Here is a 14,205-nt window from a genome sequence, read left to right as displayed (position 1 = left end):
GCAGATTCCCACAGCATCCCATTTGGAAGCAGTAGAGAAAATTCAAGGCGAAAAGCAAGCGATTTGGAATGTAGCTACAGTAAGGTGCTGTCATGCTATACCTGCAAGCACCTGTGTGCCACAGCAATGGCTGGAGTGAAAACAAGAGTCAAAAAGATATGAGCAGGATGCAAGGGATGTCTATACAATCTCCACCCTTGAGGAGCTTAAAATCCAGTCAGTTGCATTTATCGATTCCGGATGTTTTACTTGGGGCTTTCTAAAGCAAACAATGGGAATAAATGAAAATAGCTGCACTCACACAGTAGAATTAGACCAACATATAGTTAAATCCTGTTAATTTAAATTAAATTCTGATAATTTAAGAATTGCTGGGGCCACTTCAGTGGTGTAGAGTTTAAGTTCACACCCTCTGCTTTGGTGGTCCAGGGTTTGCCGGTTCAGATCCTGGGCGTGGACTTACACACTGCTCATCAATTCATGCTCTGGCAGCATCCCACACAGAAGAACTAGAAGGACTTGGAACTAGGATATACAACTATGTACTGGGGCTTTGGGGAGAAACAAAAAGGAGGAATATTGGCAACAGATGTTAACTCAGGGCCAATCTTCCTTACCAAAAAAAGTATACCTTTAATAAAAAAAAAAGAAGCCAAGTGTTATGCAACCTAGGCAACTTTGCTACAGCTCCCCTTGACTGAGCATAGCATATCAGGCTCAGCCCAACAAGGAGCAGGCAGCAATAAAAATAATAATAATTGCTATAAAAATTATAGCAATAATTATATAATTATTATATTATAAAAATTATAGGAAAAAACAAATAGAAAAAGCTTTACTATATTTATTATCAAGTCCTATCATGCTGAAGGATTAAAGTTTTCAGAACAGATATGTCTAAGAGGACAAACTATAGTGTGGTCTTGTCTTTTGTTTTATTTTCTGGCTTCTGTAGGTCGTAAACATGGACTGACTTAGAATCACTTTCAGCTTAGAGCCTAAGATCACAGGTATTAACTACTATGAAATTCCAAAACACAAGACCTTCAAGCAAAAGAGGCAGCAAAAAACCAGCTTTTCAACCCTTACATGAACATTAAGGTCTATCCTTTGAGAATCTGAAAAAACAAGAGGAGAAGAATTTAAAGAAAGCATTTTGGGAGAAAGCTTTTAGGGTGTTGTGAGTACCCACGCCATAAAAAGGAAGCTGAGAGGACTTTAACTTTTTCTCAAAACCAAGGAAAGGGGTTTCCGTGGTATGCCTTAGAGAGCTTTATCTGTTTTCTATGAATCTTGGAGTTCACAGTAGACTATAACATGCTTGAGAAACTTAAAGCGAGAGAGATCATGGCTGCCTAGCTTCTCTCATAATGGAAATAATGATAGTAAAGAAAAAGAAGTTTGGGATCTGGGTACAGGTTCTATTCCCAGAATTTTCAGAAAACTAGTAAAGGACTGCCTTGATTCTGCCCAGGAGCATTGCCTGAACTGGGAAGTCCTCAGCCGAAAGGATGTCTTGACTCTAAGGAGAAGTAATAAATCATCAGCCAGAAGAGATGTATTTACCCACATCACAAGAAGTACATTTGAAACATCTCCATTAATGAGGGATAAGAAGAAGAATCTCTGAAAATTCCACAAAATCACCTCACTGAAGAATGAGCATTTCAAATGTCTAACAAATTTGTAGCTTCTCCACTTTGAAGAATCTGAAAGATCCAGATTATTCCTAAGGAGGATTCAGTAAGGTGCTACCACAACCATTCTAAAATGGAGCCAAGAAGGGTTAGCTTCCTCACTGGGACCACGTGAATACCAGCAGGATGAAACATGGACCCTACAGAGAGGGTGAAGGAAAGAGAATAGAATGAAAGAGAGAGATATGTAAGAGAAAAACTAAACTGGAGGCATATTCAAGGATTGACAGTAGTTAAAATATAAGGCAAAAAATTAGAAAATTTCTCTAGTGTTCATGATAAGTTAGCAGTATGAACTTTTGGTAATGAATGTCTGGTAATGAAGAGGACCTACACATCTTCTAGATATCGTGGCACATGACGTCAAGCTCATGCGTAATAAAAGGCAAAGAAGGAAAGATGAAAGTGAAAAAGGTATACTGATGCATAAAGCAGGAGAGGGCTTAGAGGCCAGCTAACTTGATTATCTTTAGGTCCAACTGCCAAAGGGAGAACCTCAGATTATTGACTCAGGGTGCATGTTCTGGGGTCAAAAGTCAACTTGCCCTTGTACTCATGTATAAGCCAAGTGTGGGAATGAAAGTTCTTAAACACTCTATTTCACATTAATCTTTCTACAAAGTCTCTAAATCCTTAATGAATGAAATATAGTAAGATTGACCTTTCTTGCTAAACATGGAAATTGTAGGTGGAAGCAGCAATTTCAACCTATTTCAACTGGCTCAGATGAAGATCTTACATCACTTCCCTCATTGTGTTGTCTGACCGTAACTCTTCAGTATCAAGAAAAGCTGGTGACCAAGTGGATGATACAACATGACTGTCAATAAATGAAATCAAAGCAACCAGCTGAAAAATGAGAACTTAGGCAATCAAGAATTTGCTTTTTCTATGTGACATCAAGTGACTAATTTGGGTGATTTTCTCTTAAATTACAGGGCTTCACAGTAGGCACTGTGTGAGCCAGAGTGCAGTATTGAATACACTCTAGGCCAACAAGAGTCAATTGCAACCTGTTGTACAAACGTAATCAAATGATCAGATAAATTAAGTCTTAAAAGAGAGAATTATCTCCCGTTTATCCTAGGAAATTTACTCAGACTTCACAGATATATCAGATGCTCCAACGTGCGAGGTGAGGCATGCCAAGAGATTTCACTGAAACCAACATTCTCTGAAAGGAAATTGTTACTACGTTTAGCAAGGAGAGAATTTCCACATGTTCCGAGAAGGCTTTGTTTTGGTGTTTAGACTCTGATGGATGCTCACCAGGCCCTCAAGTGAGCAGAACCTCAGAAATTTTAAGATTTGTCTTCTTTTTCTACTAGGGGTTCAGAAAAAAAGGAAGTGATGAAAAATGTGCTTTCACCTGCTTTTACAGGAGGAAATTGACTGGATTTTTCTTTTAAGAGCTAAGAAACAAAAACAAAAGCAAAAAACCCCAGAAATCACAAATCTTGACTCTTACTATTTGTTCTCTTTATTTTAATCCTAATCTACTATTATTCAGTAAATAGCTTTCCTTTAAATTTACAGATTCCCACTGCAGTTTAACACTGTACATAGAGGTGATATATAAAAGAGTTAATTGATTAGTGCAATTTCAATTTACTTTCATATACCAAATCTCTGGTGTGAAATATTCACAGTTAATGATCAGTATAGACTAAACTGAGGTCATTGTAACTATTACCAACTCTCAAATTTAATTTTACAGATGAGAAAGAGAAGAATCATTAAAGTGTGTGTCTCTCTCAATTTTAATATCTTATTATGTAGATCTGTAGTCTTTTATCATTTTTGCTTTCTTCTTAGCTGGTGTTTCCCCTTAGGTGATTAACTCATTTTATAGGTTTTTAGAATTAAAAGTTGTGTAGCCAACATCATGAGCCTTCATTAATAGTGTCTGGGCTTCTGGTCCTTGTTTTCAATTATATTTAAGTAAAAGTGGCATTAGTCCAGAAAAATCATGATTTTTCAAGGCTTAGACAATTGTGCTTTCATCCCCTTTGCCATCCCTTTGAAAATGCAATGCTACTTTTCCAGAAGTCATATCCTTCAAAAAAGTAATCCCAGGAGAAAGGGGAGGAGAAGAAAAATCATTTGCAGTATCTTTCCAAGGTTCTGAACAGGGATAGAAGAAGCATCTTAATGATCATAAGTCATATATTTAAGAACAGTAGGCCCCACTGGGTTACCCATATTTTCTCCTACTTGAACCAGCAATCCCCTGGAAAAGCACAAATAATAATTATCACAGCAGGAACCATCTATTCAGCATTATTATGTGCCAGATACTACGTCAGCGAATGAGAGGTTTCTGTAGTTGTCGGAAGAACTACAATTAGAAGTAAGCAAACAATCTCCAATGATCTCGTTCCACAGCACCAAAGCAGATAGTTCTCAAAAGTATGCCCAGAAACTGCTACAAATTTCAAGATGCTCTGGTAAGCTCCCATCCACACTCAGAGTGCAACAGTAGGTGGGTGGTTCTCATGGACTTGCTGGAATATACCTCCTACCTCCTGCCCACCTACGAAGCTAACTACCCCATCCTCTGGAGGATAATGGTTTCTCCCTCTTGCTTTCCTTCCAAGAGCCTCTCATGAACAGAATTTAATTCAGAGCTATACAGGGAGGGAATTCTGGCTTAGGAAATCTTAGAGTAGGGGGAGTGAGGATGCTGAATCGACAATCAAGCTACATAGGCATATGGAAATTTGACGTTGATATGGATCCTAATTGAACACCTTGTCAACCTGGCACCTATAAGGGACGTGAAAACAATACTAGATTTCCACAAACATTACAGGAGTCCCAAAACCCGCCTGAGAATATAATGAGGTAGGGAAAAATTTTATTTGCCAGACTTTTAGGAAACCTACGTGATTAAAAGAAATGCTTTGATATTCTTTTAGGAAACCTACGTGATTAAAAGAAATACTTTGATAAGCCACTGAGGGAGGCAGGTGAGACAACTGGGCAACATAGTGAAATAGCAAGAGGGATCATTAACTCTTTTCTAAAGAAGGCAAACCTGGTTAACAGCAAGGTTCCTCTTGTGTTAAATAGGTGGGCAAGCTGAGGCCATGCCACCAAAAGTCCTCCTTCTCTACAGTTTGCCCACGTATTACAGCCTTTCCTTTAAACAAATGAACAGATATTTAACAATACCCTTTTGAAACATCACACTAATCATCCGCCTGAGGGGTCTGTGTGACTCGATCCAGCTCTATATTCATGTGAACTCAATCAGTCAGGTAATAGTGCCTCAGTGGAAAAACAGCTGAGAGCCTCTCGTCCAGTTTACCTCGTCTGTAAAGAAACCAGCTCCAAAACAAGATCTTTTCCCGAGGTCGAAGTACCTCTTTACATTTCCATAACCAAGTGTTCAGCCAGCAACATTCCAGAGACCAAGTTCTGATTCTGTATTTACTATCTTTATTTTAATTCAAGACTAATCTTATTCAGTGAATCTTTTCTCTTTTTATTTATACTGTGGCGTAACAATTAAGAGCATTATATTGAGTTGATATATAAGTAAATTGGTTAACCAGTTGCAAGACCCTTAAGTATAAAATGTATAGTTAAAGAAATGGAAAATTCCTGGTGGCTACTCCAAGATGTATTTCTGTTGGAAAAACAATAACCATAACCACAAGAATATATTTATTTAAATTCTATGATACCAAAAACCATTTAAAGTGTTCAGAGGATTCTAATAAAGAACAGGTAAGAAAACATCATCATAATTCAGTTTGTCCCAGATAGGCTTTAAGATGTTACTAGTTGCAAGTAATTTGAATAATGCTTAACACATTATTAAAATAATATGTGTTAGCAATTGTGTATTTTTTCTAAAATTGTAGTTAATTTTCTCCTGTATATCATTCTAAAATCAGACAGATACAAACACAGATTGATAAAATTAACATCAGAATATCTATGTATTAAAATTGTATTTGAAACACAATAAAAAGTTACTGAAGTGATAGAGGTGGCACCAGGGAGCAGTGAAATTCATCTAGACCTTTCTAGCTTTTCCGGTTTTTGCTATTCCTCCAAAGTGATTATTTGTCACTTCTATGGTTGCTGCAACTCGACCACTAGAATTCCAAAAAGTTCCATTTTTGGTAACTGAAGTGTAATATGCCCTAAAGATTTTGTAATGCAACAGCAATAATCTTGAGTTATCTGAATTCCAGTCCTCATAGTGTTCAGAGTGATCAAGCTAGGTTAGGCAGAAGAGCCAATCTGGAAGAAATTAGATGTATTGTTCAGCTCCTTGATTCCTTTAAGTCTTACCTTAGCTTTCCCAGGATAATGATTAAGCACTCATGACAGCAAATATATTAATAGCACAGGGTTAATTAACATATGAACATCTTTACTAACTTCTCATAAATTTAACAAAATGTGAATCCATCTATTTATTAGGGAAATCAAATCCTTGGAAATACTTAAAGTTTTTGAAAACCACAAACTAGAACTACAAAAAGCATTTTCAATCATACTATTGACTTCTAGAAAAGAAATTTAACTTTTCCTGATATATCTTTTCAGGAACTGCTACACTATAGGCAAAATTACTCAATAAAATGTATCCAAGATTCTGAAGTTGGTCCATCCCTTATTAAAGCCAGCTGCTTATTTTATCATGCTCATTAAAGCAAAAACAACTTGTAATAAATTGTCCAATATATTGTCCCCAATCAGGCCACAAAGGAAATTTGCATTTTAATAAAGCCACTTGAAATCATAAGGCAAAATTTCAATCCCTCAAAAGAAAAATGTACTGTTAATTACCATGTAATTGAAGAGAGATAATATGTACAAAGAAATCAAGATATCTAAAGGGGAGAGGCAGTTGTTGTTATTTAGGTTATTTGCAAATAGCACGCATTATATCACAAGTCTATAGGGAAGACTCATATGATTCATAATGCTACGTGTATGTCATTCTGCATTGGAAAGCTTTTTAATGCTACCTTCTGTAATTAATTTGGTTTAGATTTTCTAGCTCTTGAGGAATGTGCATATACATATACATATGCCAGAATTTAAATCTTAAGGTGATTTTAGCTCATATAAGTTTAGCACCACTGTTTCTTGCAACATACCAAGAGAGATACTCTGAAAGATTTATCTCCTGATTAAAATGTATACTTAAATCATTGCTTACCTAGTAGGAAGAGAAAAATCCAGTGCAAACAAAGTCAAAGAGAATGATTAAGGACTTGGGCTCAAACTGAAGCAGAGAAGGTAACCCAAAACCAAGGGTACCCAATAATAAAATATTGATACCAATATTGGGTATCAAAATACTAGGCCTTGAACCAGAGGAGGTAAACTGAGATTCTAGTAATAAGCTAAGACCATTGATGGGGGCTACAGAGATCACAAGTCAGTAGTGTTTTTAGCTGCCAACAAAAGCAAATACAAATACTCTCTGAAGGACAACTTCTGAATTTATACCCTCAGCATTTTCACAGTTTAAACTCTGCCAAATGTGAGTTTATAATCAAATATTTTTGAATGCATAAGCCAACAAGACACCATGGCAGAGAGTTAGCACAAATAAACAAACAAAACCACAACAGATTCAGATGGATAGTGGACTCAGACACTGAAATTATCAGATATAGGCTGTATGAGTCCAATGATTTATGACATATTTAATGAAATAAAAGGAACCAGGCATAATTACCAAAAAAAGAGTTTTAGAACTAAAAAATATAATGGTTTGAAATTAAAACTCACAATGTACAGTAGAATAGGCAGGTATATCTGAAGTAACAGTTAGGGAACTAGAAGATAGATCGACCCATATTGAGGCACAGAGATACAAGAAAATGAAAAATATGAGAGCTTAAGTGGTATTGAGAATAGAAAGAAATTTAAAATATGCCAAGTTAGAGTCCTAAGAGAGAGAATAGGGCTTAGGCTGTAATTAAATAGATAAAGGCTGAAAATTATCTAGAGCTGATAAAAGACTGGAATCTACAAATAAAAACAACACAATGTATAATAACTTATAAAGATAGTATGGAAGTTAAAAGACAAAAGTAGTAAAAATAACAATAACTACCATAATTCATTAAGAGATATACAAGATAAATAGATGTTAAATGTGACATCAAAAACATAAAATGTGGAAGGAGGGAGAGTAAAAATGTACAGCTTTAGTATACTTTCAAACTTAAGTTATCAACTTAAAATAGACTGCTATAAATATGTTTATATATATAAGCCTCATGATAACCACAAAGCAAAACCTATAGTAGATACGCAAAAGACAAAGAGAAAGGAATCTAAGCATACCACTACAGAAAGTAGTCAAACCATAAAAGAAGAGAGCAAGAGAAGAAAAAAGGAACAGAGAGGAACTATAAAACAGCCAGAAAACAATTAACAAAATGGCAATAAGTACAAGCCCACCAATAATTACTTTATATGTAAATGGACTAAATTCTCCAATCAAAAGATGTACAATGAGAGCGGGTCCTTTGGTCAAGTGGCTAAAGTTCCACGCACTCTGTTTCAGCAACCTGGGTTTGCAGGTTCAGAGCCTAGGGCACAGACTTGCTCCATTTATCAACCATGCTGTGGAGGCATCCCATATACAAAGTAGAGAAAGATTGGTGCAGACGTTAGCTCAAGTCTAATCTTCCTCAAGCAAAAGAAAAAGAAATAGAAGAAGATTGGCAATAGACGTTAGCTCAGGATGAATCTTCCTCACACACACACAAAAAGAAAGACATACAGTGGCTGAATGGATAAAAAACAAGTCCCATCTATATGCTGCCTACAACAGATTCACCTCAGGCGTAAAGACACAGACTGAAAGTAAAGAGATGGAAAAAGATATTCCATGAAAATGGAAACCAAAAGAAAGCTTAGGTACCTATACTTAATATCAAACAAAATAGGCAATATCAAACAAAATAGGCTTTAAAACAAAGACAACAATAAGAGACAAAGAAGGCTATTACATACTGTTAAAAGGGTCAATCCAACAAGAGTATATAATATTTATAAATATTTATGCAGTCAACATAGAAGCACCTAAATATATAAAGCAAGTAACAGACTTAGATGGAGAAATAGACAGCGATACAATAACAATAGGAAACTTCAATGCCTTACTTATATCAGTGGATATATCATTCAGGAAGAAAATCAATAGGGAAATATTATTCTTAAATGACACAATAGACCTGGTGGACTTAACAGATATATACAGAACATTCTATCCAAAAGCAGCAGAATACACATTCTTCTCAAGTGCACATGGAACATTCTCCAGGATAGATCATATCTTAGGCCACAAAACAAGTCTTAATAAATTTAAGAGGATTGAAATCATATCAAGAATTTTTTCCAACCACAATGTTATGAACTAGAAATCAGTTAAAAGAGAAAACTGAAAAAGTGACAAATATGTGGAGATCAAACAATGTGCTACTGAACAACCAATGGGTTGACAAAGAAATAAAAAGAGAAATCAAAAAATACCTTGAGACAAATAAAAATGGAAATATAACTTAAATGGAAAACTTATGGGATGCAGCAAAAGCACTTCTAAGAGGGAAGTTATAGAGATAAATGCCTACGTCAAGAAGTAAGAAAAATCTCAAATAAACTACCTAACTTTATACTTCAAGGAACTAGAAGAAGAAAAACAAATGAAGATGAAAGTTAGTAGAAGGAAGGAAATAACAACGATCACAGGGGTAATAAATGAAATAGAGACTAAAAAGACAATAGAAGAGATCAATAAAACTAGGAGCTGGTTCTTTGAAAAGATAAACAAAATTGACAATACTTTAGCTAGACTCACCAAGAAAAAAAGACAGACGACTCAAATAAAATCAGAAATGAAAGAGGAGATGTTACAACTGACAACACAGAAAAACAAAAAATCATGAGACTACTCTGAACAATCATACATCAACAAATTGGACAACCTAGAAGAAATAGATAAATTTCCAGAAATATACAACCTTCCAAGACTGAATCATGAAGAAACAGAAAATCTGAATAGACAAATTACTAGTAAGGAGATTGAATCGGTAATCAAAAACCTTTCAATAAACAAAAGTACGGGACCAGACAGCTTCACTGGTGAATTCTACCAAATATTCAAAGAAGAATTAATATCAATCCTTCTCAAATTCTTCAAGAAAATAGAAGAGGAGGGAGCATTTCCAAACTCATTTTGTGAGGCCAGCATTACCCTAATACCAAAACCAGACAAGGACATCGCAAGAAAAGAAAATTATGGGCCAATATCTCTGATAAACAAATTACAAAAATCTTCAACAAAATATTAGCAAACCAAATTCAACAATACATTAAAAAGATTACATACCATGATCAAGTGCAATTTAATCCAGAGAGGCCAGAAAGGTTCAGTATCTGCAAATCAATCAATGTGACAGACCACAAAAACAAAACGAAGGATAAAAATCAGATGATCATCTCAATCATAGGCAGAAAAAGCATTTGACAAAATTCAACATCCACTTACGATGAAAACTCTCAACAAAGTGGGCGTAGAGGGAATTTACCTCAACATAATAAAGCCTATATATTCCAAGCCCATAGCTAACATCATACTCAATGGTGAAAAACTGAAAGCTTTTCCTCTAAGATCAGAAACAAGACAAGGATGTCCACTCACCACTTTTATTCAATGCAATACTGGAAGTCCTAGCCAGGTCAACAATAAGATTTGCAATTGAATCAAAAAGAATAAAATACCTAGGAATAAATTTAACAAAGGAGGTGAAAGACCTGAATACTGAAAACTATAAAACTTCGATGAAAGAAATTGAAAAAGACACAAATAAATGGAAAAGTATTCTGCGTCATGAATTGGAAGAATTAATATTGTTAAAATGTCCATACTACCCAAACAAATCTACAGATTCCATGCAATCTCTATCAAAATGCCAATGGCATTTTTTCACAGAATTAGAACAAACAATCCAAACATTTGTGTAGAACCACAAAAGATCCTGAATAGCCCAAGCAATCTTGAGACAGAAGGACAAAACTGGAATCATCACACTCCCTGATTTCAAAATATATTACAAAGCTATAGTAATTAAAACAGTATGGTAGTGGCAAAAAAAGAGGGGTAGATCAATGAAACAGAATAGAGTCCAGAAATAAATCCAGACAAATTTTGGCAATTAATTTACAACAAAAGAGCCAAAAATATACATTGAAGAAAGAAGAGTCTCTTCCATAAATGGTGTTGGGAAAACTGGACAGGCATATGGGAAAGAGTGAAACTAGACCACTATTTCGCCATACACAAAAATTAACTCAAAATGAATTAAATACTTGAATGTAAGACCTGAAACCATAAAGCTCCTGAAAGAAAACATAGGAGGTAACCTCCTTGACGTTGGTCTTGGCGATGATTCTTTTGGATTTGACTCCAAAAGCAAAGGAAACAAAAGCTAAAATAAACAAGTGGGAGTGCATCAAACTAAAAAGCTTCTGCACAGCAAGGATAATCATTAATGAAATGAAAAGACAAGCTACTGAATGGGAGAAGAGATTTGCAAATCATATGTGTGATAAGGGGTTAATATCCAAAATATGCAAAGAACTCATACAACTCAATAGTAAAAAATCAGCAATCCAATTAAAAACTGGGTAGAAGATCTGAATAGACATTTTTCCAAAGAAGACATACAAACGGCAAAAGGTGAATGAAAAGTGCTCAGCATCATTAATCATCAGAGAAATGCAATTCAAAACTACAATGAGACATCACCTCATACCTGTTAAAATCACTATTATCAAAAAGACAAGAAATAACAAGCATAGGTAAGAATATGGAGCGAAGGGAACGCTCTGGACTGTTGGTAAGAATGTAAATTGGTGCAGCCTCTGTGGAAAATAGTATGGAGTTTCCTCAAAAATTAAAGATGGAACTACCATATGATCCAACAATTCCACTTCTGGGTATTTATCCAAAGAAAAGAAGAACGTTAATTTGAAAAGATATATGTACTCCCATGTTCATTGCAGCAATATTTACAATATTCAATATATGGAAACAACATAAGTGTCCATCAACAAATGAATGGATAAAGAAATTGTGGTATATATACATGCACAATGGAATATTATTCAGCCATAAAAAAGAATGAAATCTTGCCATTTGCAAGAACATGGATGGACCTTGAGAGCATTATGATAAGTGAAATAACTCAGACAGAGAAAGACAAATGCTGTATGATTTCACTTATATGTGGAATCTAAAACAAACAAAAAAACTAAATTCATAGATACAAAGAACAAATAGGTGATTGCCAGAGGCAAGGGGTAGGGGGTGGTTAAAATGGGTGAAGGGTGTGAAAGATATAAACCTTTAGTTACAAAATAAATGTCATGGGAATGCAATGTACAACATGATGACTATAGTTAATAATACTGTAGTGCATATTTGAAAGCTGCTAAGAGAGTAGATCTTAAAAACCCTCTTGACAAGAAAAAAGCTTTTTTGTAATTATGTATGGTGACAAATGTCAACGAGATTATTGTGGTGATCATTTTGCAATATATAGAAATATCAAATTATTATTGTTGTATACTTAAAACTAACATAACATTACATGTCAATCATACTTCGACAAAAAAAACCCACAGTGTATACCAAGAAGAATATATAAGAAGAAATTTATAAATAAATGCATCGTAATAAAAGTGCAAAACATCAAAGAAATTACAAATTCTTAACAGTAGCTCAAAAGAAAAGACAAATCATTTACAAAGGACAACGAAAACTTAATTTTCAACAGGAACGATAAGTGTTAGAAGATGGTAGAGTGATATATCCAAAGTAATGAAGGATAAGAATATTAACTCAAAATTTTATATCTAGCAAAATTATGTTAAGAATACAGATGAAGTCAAGCAATTTTCAGATTACAAAAAAATAAAATAAAGTAGTGAGTTTGCCACCAACATATCTTCACGAAAGGAATGTTAGGAAAAAGAAAAATGATCTCAGAAATAAGGTGTGCAGTGCAGGAAGGATTGATCAGCAAAGAAATTGATAGAGATGAGATACATCTAAACTTTATCGACGACAGTAATATTCGTGTCTAATTTGTTTGCTTAAAAATGGCAGAAACAGAGTAATAGAATGGAATAGCCTACCGATTAGGGAGACGGAACGATCACAATTGCAGTTCTAATATCATGCATTACTCTGGAGAGGAAACTAAATATTGATTTACTTTAGAGCCTTCAAAGTATAAATGGTAAGTTTTCAAGGGTAATCACTAAAACAATACTGTGAACTCAGCAGAGCAGGAAAAACTGAGATTACTAAACACCAATAATAAAGTCAATAACATAGAAAAGAAAAAGAAAAGAGAAGCATAGGAAAATGAGATATTTAGAAAGTCCAAATTAAGGTAGTATTACGAAATCCAAAAATAATAGAAATCACATTAAATATTAATGAACTAAACTGGTGAGGCAGGAAATAAAGATTTTCAGATTAGATTACACATTTGAGTGTGTGTGTGTGTGTGTGTGTGTGTGGAGAGAGAGAAAAAAACTCATAAAACATAAGAACATGAAATGTTTGGAAGTAAAATGATAGAAAAAGGTATACTAGACAAATACTAACAAAAATATTGCTGTGGTAGCTATATTATTTTGAACCAAAAAGACTTTAAGGAAAGAGTATAAATAAAGAGGACCATTACATAATGATAACAGGTTCAACTTATTAGGAAGATACAAATTCTAAATTTGTACGTATCTAATTAAGAGGCCTCAAATATATGAAGCAGAAAAATCTACAGCACTAAGGGTAAAAATGGACAAATCTACAATTATAGTGAGAAATTTCTAAACTTGCCTCTCAAATATTGATAAATCAAACAGTCAGTAAACTTGTAAACATATAGATTTGAGCAACACAATTTAAAAGCTTTATTTAAATGCATGTGTATATAGAATCATACATCCAATAATTAGAGAATATGTTTTCTCTTCACACATGTGATATGGTAAAACATGACTATAAAAACATTTACTACACCATAAATATAAAAACATTTACTATACCATAAAGTGAATCTCAACCTATTTCAAAAAATCTGTATCGGACAAATTATATTCTGTTACCAGGGTGCAATTATGTTAAATATCAACAAGAAGATTATAAACTTAAAAGAAAGCACAAATGTAAGTATGGAAGTTAAAAATCACACTTCTAGTAACCCAAAGATCAAAGAACAAGTGATATAGAAAACTTTAAACATTCAGAACTAAACTTCGATTTATATATTCCATAACAAAACTTTGAGAATGCACCTAAAACAGTATTTAAAGGAATGCTTTGACTAGATAGTTTAAAAAGGTAAGTAACATAATTAAAAAATTAGAGAAGTAATACCCGAGAAACTCAAATAAAGTAGAAGGAAGGAGAAACTAACAAGCAAAAATAAAAGAACACAAAAACGAAGATTAA

This window comes from Equus quagga, chromosome 20, assembly GCF_021613505.1.
Source record: "Equus quagga isolate Etosha38 chromosome 20, UCLA_HA_Equagga_1.0, whole genome shotgun sequence".
NCBI classification, from domain to species: domain Eukaryota; kingdom Metazoa; phylum Chordata; class Mammalia; order Perissodactyla; family Equidae; genus Equus; species Equus quagga.
Note: the sequence above shows the minus strand (reverse complement) of the source record.